An 11,936-nucleotide genomic window follows, 5' to 3' on the forward strand; every position below is an offset into this window, starting at 1 on the left:
GCCATTTATTCTCAATTTTCATAAATATATTACAATTTAGGGAGACTATTGATTGCCTGTTAATTTTATGTTTTTTTAAATTTTTTTTAATATAAAAAATAGCCTTAAAATAAACAGAATTGTTTAAACTATTATGAATTGTTAATTTAATTACAATATGTGATCGATCGTTGCGGACTAGCCACATAAGGGAAATGAGCAAACCCACATGCCAATGTAAATCTTGACTAAACGAAGGAATCAAACTGTCAACTCATTTATTAAGGTTAAATAGATGGTTTAGTAATATATTTTTTTAATATGGGAGGGGGGAGGGGTTTAAATTTTTTTATTAAAATTTAAAGTTATTTCTAACGACGAGTATTATCCTTACCAGACCATCTTGGGGCCAATTTATTTACCTACGTACATATGTTATGGAAAGGAAACAACTGGAAAAACATTTTGTTTGTGTTAAATAAAATAATTCATCCGGGTTGGGATTTTACGCTCATCAATTCCCATAATTATTAATAAAGACATGAATTCCAATTCTCACAAAATTAAAAGATTATAGGCTCTTATTAAATAAGGTTTTCCTATCAGCATGTATTAGATGTAAAAAATAAGAATTGAATTATTCGTACGCGCCAAACATTCGATTCTAAAATTTATTTTTTTCAATTCTTAAAGTTATAAAACGGATTATTTTGTAAAAATTATTCTTTCTAAAAATTATTGATAAATAAGATCAACTTAATCCAAAAATAATAAGATCGGATAATATATTAAAAATTAAAGTTTCAAGTTATGAAAAACTAAAAAGAATTAAATTTTAGGGATCCATACAATACATTGAGATGAAATAGTAGCTTTATACTAACGAGGCCTAGCTAAGCCTAACCTGGTCTATAGTATAGCATGTATGGAATTGATATTACTTATTACCACATTTAATTATTAAAAATTTATAATCTTAAGTATTCAAGGACACTTATTTTAAAAATCTATTCTACCTTATATTCTGTGCTGTAGTTTTAAAATTTACTACAGGGACACGCTATTACTCAAAAAATAAAAAGGGCAAAAATAATTGATGGTACATATAATGTTTCGAAATTAGAAGCGATAACTTTGCAAGTACGATATATTGAAAAGAGTAAAACGCCTATGCCTGTTAAAGAAATAGATATATATTACATCGGTAACACGACTTGTCTTGATATTCATCTTGGATGGAATGAAATATCTACATGCGTTTGGGAGAATCTCGAACAAAAGATAATACAGGGTTTCCCATTCAAAAAAGGAAAAGTCCCAATCATAAAAGGAAAAGTTCCGATCAAAAAAGGTAAAGGGTCAATCAAAAAAAGGAAAAGGTCCCGATCAAAAAAGGAAAAGTGTCAAACAAAAAAGGAAAAGGTCCAATCAAAAAAAGAAAATTCCCATTCAAAAAAGGAAAATCGTAATTTTTCTTAATTTTTTTATTTATTTTTGTTATTCCTTCTTAATTTATTTCTAAATTTTTGCGATTTCTTTACGTTTTTTTTCTTACTGATCTTTTCTCAATCTATTTCTAACTTTTTGCGATTTTCTTTACATTTATTTTTCTTACTATATCATCTCAATTTATTTTTCTTCTCATTTTTAATAATTCTCTTGTATTTTTAAAAATAATTTATAAATTTAGGTCCATTTTTTTAACAATTCTTTACGTTTTTTTTCATCATACATACAATATTCTTTTTATGATTTTTTCATTGTAATCTTTTACATACATTTCTAACCTTTTCAATCTCTTTAAGTCATTTTTAATCTTTATTTTTTTGAGCATTTCTTAATTTTTTTTCTTCTCATTTTTGATAATTATTTTTTAAAATTATATTTAATTTTTTTGGTAGACAATATAATTACAATTGCTAAATTAAATTAATCGTTTGGTTATAATGTACCTTTTTAAAATAAAAATAGTTTGAACTGTAATGCCAAACAATATGTAAATTAATAAAATATAATCATTTTTAAATTCTTATTAAAATTATCAAAAATGAGAAGAAAAAAAATTGAGAATAAAGATTAATAATGACGAGATTGAAAAGGTAGAAATGTATATTAAAGATTACAATGAAAAAATCGTAAAAAGTAAAAAATAAATTGAGAAAAGATGCAGTAAGAAAATTACTGTAAAGAAATAAAATAAGAAGGAATGACAAAAATAAATAAAAATTTAAGAAAAATTTATAATATTTTTTTAATAAATTACGATTTTCCTTTTTAGAATGGGAATTTTCCTTTTTCGGTTGACACTTTTCCTTTTTTGATTGGACCTTTTCCTTTTTTGTTTGACACTTTTCTTTTTTTAATTGAACCTTTTCCTTTTTTGATCGGACTTTTTCCTTTCTTTTTGGACCTTTTCCTTTTTTGATTGAACCTTTTCCTTTTATGATTGACCCTTTTCCTTATTGAAACTTATCCTTTTTTGAATGGGAAACCCTGTAAATCTTTCATTAATACTATAAAATCACTCATTTTTGCAATAGTATCAAATAAATCTTGTACCACAGGAAATATATGACCTGCACAATGGACGTAGACTGCTCTAGATTCTTCATTAAGGAGATGCATATGTAAAGCAGATATCTTTCATGACCTCACAATGTACATAGATTGCTCCAGGTTCTTCATTAAGAAGACGTCTATGTAAACCAGATATCTTTCTATTAACGTTAGGAGCTCCATCAAAACAATGACCTCTAAATTTTTTGATGTTTTATCGAAATAATATATCTTTGATTTATTCACCTTGCCCCCATAGAAATTCATAAATATGGGCTAGAACACCCCTGCTCCCCCCCCCTTGAATCTGCGCCTATGCTGCTCAGGCTCTTGAAGTAGCCATAGATCTTTTGAACAGCAGATATTCTTTTTTCATTTGATATAATATAATATGCCATATTTTTGATAACGACCTCCTTTTATTTTAATTTTTTTCTTTAATTCATAAGAAATTTATTTAATTTTTCATTAAATTATTTGGGTTTTAAATTTATCTATCCACACATTCCACTCCATTTTCAAAAAATTACACCTAATTTCTTTCTAAATTTTTATCATATTCAGGTAATTTTCTCTCTAACTCATCTATTTGTTAGGTTTTTCACAACCTTATGCATTTCTAAATTCCTATGTGAATTTAAATTTCAAGGTGTATAAATTTCATTTCTATTTAAATAAAATTCTAAAAAATTTTTATAATCTATAATTTTTAAATATTTTATAATCTTTTATCGCTTAACTATATTCAGGGGTTTCGATGAAATTTAATAATTAATTTTTAAAAATTTATTAAAGGCATTACCAAATTTTACAATAATTTTTACGGAAAGTGCTAAATCATTTGAATTATATAATGATTATCGGTTGTTATACTGCATAAAATTCATTTTGAGCGCTCCAAAATTATTTCGACAAATGGTATGTCCTCTCCCCGATCTATTTCAGGACTTGACCAGTTTAACTAGCTATAATTTTACTAATGGGACATTATTAGAAGGGCTCCCTCTTACATTTCTCGATATGTCATTTAGCGAGATCACAATCTTATGAGATTCTACCTTTAATTCACCTTTTTATTCCAAACTAAAAATGCTAATATTGAGCGATAACAAAATTAAATTTTTGCCCTTGAATTTATTTTCCAGTCTGAACAACTTAGTGGCTTTGTATATTAATCGTAATTTTATATATAGTTTTGAATCTAACTTAATAAGGAAATTGGTAAACCTTGAGATTTTTAGCCTGAATACCAATCCAATTAAATTTATAAGTATGCGCAAAGATGATCGAGGATCGATGAATAAATTTATTTCCTTATCTTTATGCAACATAAGCTTGAAGGTGGGACAATTAGAGGCACTGTACATTTCCCCATCGATTAAAATATTCAAATTTAGTCATAATAAAATTGCCCTTGTACCAGAGCCATTACTCACATTCCTGACTTTACATGTAAATTCAACTCTCCAATTGCAAGGTAACCCTTTTATGTGTTTAAACATGAATGGGAAGTATTTTGATTGGTTTGCAAAGAATAAGAATCTTCACCTACCTTTTTTGTTACCAGGAGACGTCAGTTCTTTTACTAATGAAGCCCGATGTTACATTCCACAATTGTACAAAGGCGCATTCTTAGTAAATATGTCTCTTGATAAGGTTTCTAATGACGATGTATCTACATGTTATGTAGAAATTCCTTGTGCGTGCTATGTCGATAACAATATCCCGGTTATTTACTGTGCTTCGCTACTTACTCTTATTTAAGGAATAATTCGAAACTAAATAATGGAAAATGGAGTTATCCTATAATTTTAGATACTATAGAATTTTTGGAGGAGGACAACTTTAATCCACCAGCAGATTTTTTGAAAGGACACCGTTTCACATAAGTCACATTCGTAGGGTGCAGTCTTACCTACGTTAAAAAAAACTTTTTTTCATTGTATTCCATAAATTTGAAAGAAATTATCATCACTTCAAATATTAAAACACTGCATCGAGATTCTTTCTTCAACTGCAGTTTGGTCACATCTGTGAACTTAAGTAATAATCAATTGTTTAGACCTGTCCCTCATCATACTTTCAGTAAATATTATTTGCCCAAACTCGAAATTCTGGATCTTTCGTACAATCAACTAGAGTTATTTGATGAGGTGACATTGAATCCGATTGAGATATTTATATCCGACGGGAAATTTAATTTGGGTAATATCTAGAGCTCCGTTTAAGCCTTTAAATCGTTTTAAGATTCTTAATATTGATAACAATTTTATAAGATGCGATTGTGGATCATTAAATTTTTCCAAACGGTTTTATGAATATTTTAAGAATACGGTAAAATCACCAGTAATTATATATAACAAGGAATATAAACTGAAATAAGGAAACGAAAATTTGGAATTATTCGCTGGACAATTATTATGTAATTTTGGGCTAAATTTCGAAAATAATTTTTACTTAGAATATTTACACCGTAATGAAAGTTTAAAACGTCGTGCGATTCGATCGATAAATTGTCTTTCGCTGACGAAAGGATCAACGCAGATTTAACGGAATGGGCAAAAAAAGCGGATACGATTTGTAATATATTATGGAAGAGTATGTAAAAATGTTTACCAATGAAGTACCTCTTTCTTCCACTAACTCACTCAAAGATGGATATCACCTTATCGATAAAAAGTTATCTATTTTCCGGCACTTTCACTTGAGTGACCCTCTCTTCTTTTATTATTTGATGGTTCCCTGGACAGTAGTTTTGATCGTCTTCATTGCATTTACTATTTCTATTTATAAGAAAAGAAAATTTATAGTGACTTTTAAAAAAGTTCGAGAAAGCAGGAAATTCGTATCGTATGACAGTGGTGAAGTTACAATCAGACAAATAAAAGGTATACACAATTATTTTTTGATTATCTTTTTAATTCATTTTTTTTTAAAAATATATAATATAGATTCTGTCATAGGGAAAGTTGTTGACGTACCTTTTGCCAGGTATTTAGTTAATTTAAGTTTTTTAAAGTTTATTACTGATAAATAATTCCTCCCATTTAATTGCACAGAATTAAAACTGATTGCTCAGATATACTTAATTTGTCCAGGAAAATTACTAATTGCTCGGGCACAACATTCAGATTAAAAAGTGAATCGCTCATAAAAATAAATGAAACGGTCGGAACTAATTACTTAATTGCTCAGAAATATTTGCTCTTAGTACTATTTATTTTAAGAATTTGTATAAGATTATACATTTTCAAAATATCTATTGGCCTCTTCTGTTTCTTATGAAACCCTCAAATTTCAATGGCAATATTTTGTCAGCCCCCTCCCCGTTGTCATAATCCTTGCCGATTTTTTAAAATAAAAATTATTGGTTACGAGGGCTTTTTTTAATGTGAATCTTTGAATTTGAAAATATGGTTTTGGCTAAATATAAATGGAGTAATTTAAGCATTCAGGAATCCTTCACATAATATCTATGTTTGAAATGTTAGAAAGTCAAATTGCCCCAAAAGACATTGTAGTGATGAGTATAAATTACAATGTTATCAGTAGATTATATTCGCTTTAACCCCCCCTCCACCTGATGAGCATCAATGTAATCAATTAATTTTTAACTTTTATTTGATACCTATGTTGACATATTATATATATATAATTAATCCCCCTCCCAACATGTACCCTGATGATATTGAATGTAAAATACCAATATAATCAAGTTAATTTTTATTAGCTTTCATTTAATACCAATGTTGACATATTGTGTCAAAATATTTTTACCCACTCCCTTCCACTCCCGCGGGGCACCTACCCTAATGGCATAAATTGTTTAGTATCAATGTAATCAATTTATCGTTTTATTAGCTTTTATTTTATACCTATGACAAGATATTATGTTTAAAAAATCCCCCCCCCCTCCCACACGTACCCAACTTGTTGCGTAATTGATAAAATTATATATAAATCGAAAAATAATACATATTTTTTATAAGCTAAGATACCCTATTTTGATTTGTTTTAAGTATTTAGTGGCATTGTTATTTTTCGTATTTTGTTCTCGTTATTTTATTTTATTTTCGTTTTTTTAATTATGCTTTTTTTGTTTTTTTGGTTAAGTTTTTCTTATTTTTTTTAAAATGTTTTCCTTTGCTTTTTGGCTATTTAGTTTATATTATAGCCTGCTATTATGTTTTATGTCAACCTAGGATATGGCCTGACAACTTTTTAATTCAGAGCAATTAAGTAAAAAAAAAATCAGTTTTTATTTTGTGCGAAATAATATGTCATAAATAATATCAAATAAAGTTGAATATATTAAATTGATTAATGTGAGTGTATATAGTTTTGACAAATAATTTCAGAAATGCAAGATATACATTAAATTTATCTGAAAAACAACAATAACTTTATATAATAAACAACATTTTTTTAGATAAAATTTTAATTGATCATATTACAAAAAAGTAAAAGAGTCGGTTATTTTTATTTTATTTGTCATGATTCTCTAATAAGTGGTTGCCCAGGCCTTCCCAGTTTCCCTTAATACGGAATTTACATGTTTTTTTTCCATATTAGACTATTTGGTAAATCAGATATTTCCCGTTCATGTGATGATATTAAAAATTTAACTATTTCCGAGGCGGGAAAAAATATTCAAAATTATAATGGGTAGGACTGGGCTTGGAACCTCAAAATTAATATTAGCTTGCACCTACTTGGGAATATCTTTTACAAATTGGCTTGATAAACTTTTTTTAAATTATAAGATCTTGGATGCTTCTTAATATTGTGAGCCTGAACCTGGCATGACATCTATCGTAAAAAATGAATAAAAATCTCATTTCCCGTCATTTTTGACGGGCTTTCTACTAGTTATAATAATCAGGCATTTTAATTAGTAATAGCCGATTCTTAGAATAGATAGGGAAGGGAGACTAGTATTTTAATGGGAGTTGAAATATTAATTTGCAAAAGAGTATTAAAATAGATTCATTATTTTATAAGATAATCAAATTTTTCAAATAATTTATCATTAAACTTTTGCCGTTTTGGCCTACTTAACATTGTGCCAAAATAAATTACCTTTCAATTGGAGCTGTATTGCAGTATTATATTTATAAAAAATTTCCTTAATGAAAGGATAATAATTAAGCATTTATAATGTATTTCAACTTTCTTTAATATAATTTAAAGCCTCCCGTTCATTGTTCTTTGTATTATTGAACATCGCTAAATGTATCGGTATTATAGTTTGAGCTTGATTATATACTCTGGTACTACATTTAGGGCTTTTTTTGTTAATATATTTTGAAAGTTTTTGTTTTTATCATCTGTCTCATTTCATTAGTTCTTAAAATATGGATGTGATATTGATGTCAAAAAACCCTTATTATATTCAAATCATAGAAAAATATTTTCTTAAAATCAATTTCTCATACCACCTTAGGCATTTTAATAAAGGTAGCAATATTCTAAACTTGAATATTAAGATAACTTATGCCCTTTTTAATAACCACACATAAATAATATGCTTTAATATGTTTAACAAAATTTTTGTTTAACCATTTATCCTTTTTTTTTGTATACAGGTTTTACATCTAGCTTGTACATTGTCTTTTTTAACTTTTATTTTTAAAAAATTTATATATAAAATTTTAAGATTTTGATTTGATTTACGGAAACTTATTTCCATAATTTAAATTTTACTACCATGAGTGTTAATCATTCTACAAATTAAAAAAATATTACATAAAATTGGTAATGATACTCTATCGAATTACATTTATATATAAAATATAATCTTTACTTATTTCGTTTTGGTGATTTTTTATCTATCTACCTAGTGTTATTAAACGGTTCGTTTTGAGCCGATTTTTAAAAACGGCTAACTCAATATTTCACACAGAAAGATCTTACGCAAGCCTGAAGATTTTGCTCATAGAAGGAACAAAGGTCTAGGCATACTAACGAAATCTCGAGGCTTAGGCAATGGCTAAAATATTGAGTTAGCCGTTTTAAAAAATCGGCTCAAAATGCGCCGTTTAACACACGATATTTCCAGCTAATTTTGACATTATATTTAAAATATGGTGCAAAAAACTAAGGAAATTAATATAAGATTCTCGAAGAAAATAAGATATATACTGTGATATGTAAAATTTTAAACATGAATATTAAAAAGAATCATCTTATGTCTAGAAAATGAAAATGAAAAAGTTACAAAATTCTTTTCAGAATAAAGGATCTTAGATACAGATACTAGTACCTTATTAATAATGTCAAAAAGATACTGAGTACAGGATACAAAAGGATCTTGAATCTTAGATACAAGTATTCGCGGTACTGCCCAACTCTATCTATAATATTACAAAGATACTGCTATACACCAACCAAATTTATATACTTCATACAATCATAATCATTATTTTTCAAATAAAACTTATTTCTGGATAATTTTCTGCCATCTTTTAAAATGTAATTCAGAAGGGTTAGACATTCTATCAGCTAACTCATATTCATGCCAAACAATATTCTATAATAATGCAATCATTGTAAATGAGGTGTTTTTTTAAATTATTTATGTTCTAAATAATGATTCTTATACATTCATTTTTTTTATAGTTGGTAGTAGAATATTGATAATTAAGCTATTCTTTTTAAAATATATGAAGGGGGTACCAATATAATTAAAAACATGTGATTAATAATGAGGTTTAGAGGGGGGGTTATAAGTATTTGAGGGGGATTACTAAATGTGAATATCCTGTCATGTCTGATATTGTATATTTGGTTTTATATTATACACTATTAGAAATATATGATTTTTATTATAATACAGGAAAAGCTACTTATACCAATGTTTAAAAACTAATTTCTTCTAAAAACAATTCAGAATTATTTAATTTCATATAATATAAATAAAAAGTTTTAAAATGAACAAATTTTAATGTACCATTTTAACATATGCTCACCCCCTGTCCTCTTTCCTGGTATTTATAATCTAACATATAATAAATATTATATACTATCAGCCGAATGCCTTAGCCTTCTGGTCTTCCTGTTGCTTAGGATTACACATGCATCGACTTTTCGGCGAGCTCCAACAGAAATGGTGGAGTACTTAATTCGGCATAAATTTTGAAAATAAACAAATATTGAGACATCGCGAATGTATAATCCCACTTGTCACCCAATACTCTTGGAGTTTTTGGTGACAAATTCCTTAAATTTATCACATTTTATGGCGAAAATTAAGCCAAATATGTGGCAATCTTAATGAAGCCTCCTATTTCAAACAAGCCATTACGATGGCGTCATCAAAGTTATTGCATTGCTCTTCATGGTTACATGTAGCAATGCAAGTAAACTGATCTCTTAATTGTTATTTTTTAAATTTAATATTTATCCAGTTGTTTTAAATTTATATATATATATATATACGATATATTTTATAAATTGTTTTTATATGACCTTTGTTTCAAATTTGTTTTTTAAAAAATAACTCAATAAAATAAAAATGAAAAAAACTTAAAAGACTTAATAAATATTAAATCTATAATTAGAGTACATTATTCCTTACTATATGATCCGAAATATAGAGGTTTAGGTAATATTTATCAATTGTGTATTGCCCCCTCTTCACTAAGCTAAACATTACATTACCCCGAAAACGTTAAGCCAAAATGTATTACTCTTTGTGAAATTTAGCAGAAAATTTTTTTCCAAATTATTTTCAAAATTACTTTTTTTAGGGTATCCCGTAAATTTGGCGCAGCGTCAATTCAGCGCGGTGACAATTCGACGCGTATCTAATAGTTGCAATTTATTAGTATAAAACAAAGCATTAATTTAATAAACAAATATTTATACTCTGATTTCTTTGGTGGACCAATTTACCACGTTATAAGATATATTGAACCAAAATATTCAAATTATTTTTTAGAATTAAGGAATTAACAAAAGGGAAGTCTCGTCTTAGAGGTTGAATTAATCATATCCAGCGATTGCATTAATTTAGAAAATATTATTGATTAAAAATAGCTTTTCTTTTACTCATTCTAAAGATTTATTAAAAATACTTAAAATAATTCTATAAATTTTGTAATAAAATTGTTAATAAAAGGGGGGGGGGGGGTCTCATGGCTTTATCAAAGCCAGATAATGGTATAAGCCTCATAACATCTGGGTCCTTTTTCAGCATATTAACTGCTAAGTTAATAATGAACAGTATTAAGATTCAAGGCATAGACCACCTTGACGATTATTAATTAGGCTTTGAGGACAATGGAGGGATAGCGCTGTTGCCCATTCCCTTCGAATTTAAATTGAGAGTTCTCACCCGAATTCAGTTTTGTGCAAAGTTTTTAAAAATGCTATTTATGCTTTGTACTGTCTGTCTTCTCGAAATTCTTTAAAAGATTTTCTAACTATTTCCATTAGAGATCTGCAAAAGTAGGCCCGTACCCGGCCCGGGCCTTATATTTTTTAAAAAAAATTCGGGCCAGATCAGGTCGGGCCATGGAAATTTAATTAAATATATTTAGATTTATCATTATATTGAATTTTTTATGTAAAATAAAAATATTTGATTTTATTTATCGAACTAGACGTCATATAACATATGGCTTTTATTTTGAGTAATTATAAAAATTAATTTCTATATTTAAAATAAAATTAGGCGGGAAATTTTTTTTAAAAAAAATTTGGGGCCGGGCCGGGCTTGAAAAATTAGGCCCGATGCAGATCACTAATTCCCATTATATAAATTCCTGTTATTTTCAGAATTCCTTTTTAGTTTTTGTGGATAGGGTTTTAAATTTTGAGTAAAGTATTCAAAAGAGAATCCTTTAGGCTATCTTCTCTGCTTAGGTGTTTCTAATATGAAGTCCAAATTCAATCTTGACCTTAATCTTACTGGAAGAACCCTATCTGGTTCTGAGGCTTTTATATTGGAGCCATTAATTTCTTAATTAATAAATCCAAATAGGTCTAGTTTTAAATATGGATAAAATAGAAATTAGTATATGATCGGGAGGCAATCTCACTTTTAGAATACCCATTAAAGAGTGCTATCCTCATGCTAGCCTAGAGGAAACAACTTTTTGCTTAGCCAAATTGGAAACCATATTCCATAATTGCTCATAAAACTTTTTATTAAGGAAATGCCTATGGTTTCTTAAAATTTTGCTAGGGTCTCATCTTCATTTTTAAATTTTTTCTTTATTTAAGCCCTAGACCTGAAAATTAAAATTTCCTTGAGGTTATCTTAAACATTCATTTTCCAAAGTTTAATTGGGCCATTGCACAACTTCTGACCATGGAATTGGGGTTTCTCCCTCTTAATTTATTTTCTTTGCCAGCCTTCCTTTCTTCTTGTCTTCAATGAGAGGATGTTATAAGTAAGC

This window comes from Gordionus sp. m RMFG-2023, chromosome 1 (genome assembly GCF_954871325.1).
Source record: "Gordionus sp. m RMFG-2023 chromosome 1, tfGorSpeb1-WG-v2, whole genome shotgun sequence".
Classification (NCBI taxonomy): domain Eukaryota; kingdom Metazoa; phylum Nematomorpha; class Gordioida; order Chordodea; family Parachordodidae; genus Gordionus; species Gordionus sp. m RMFG-2023.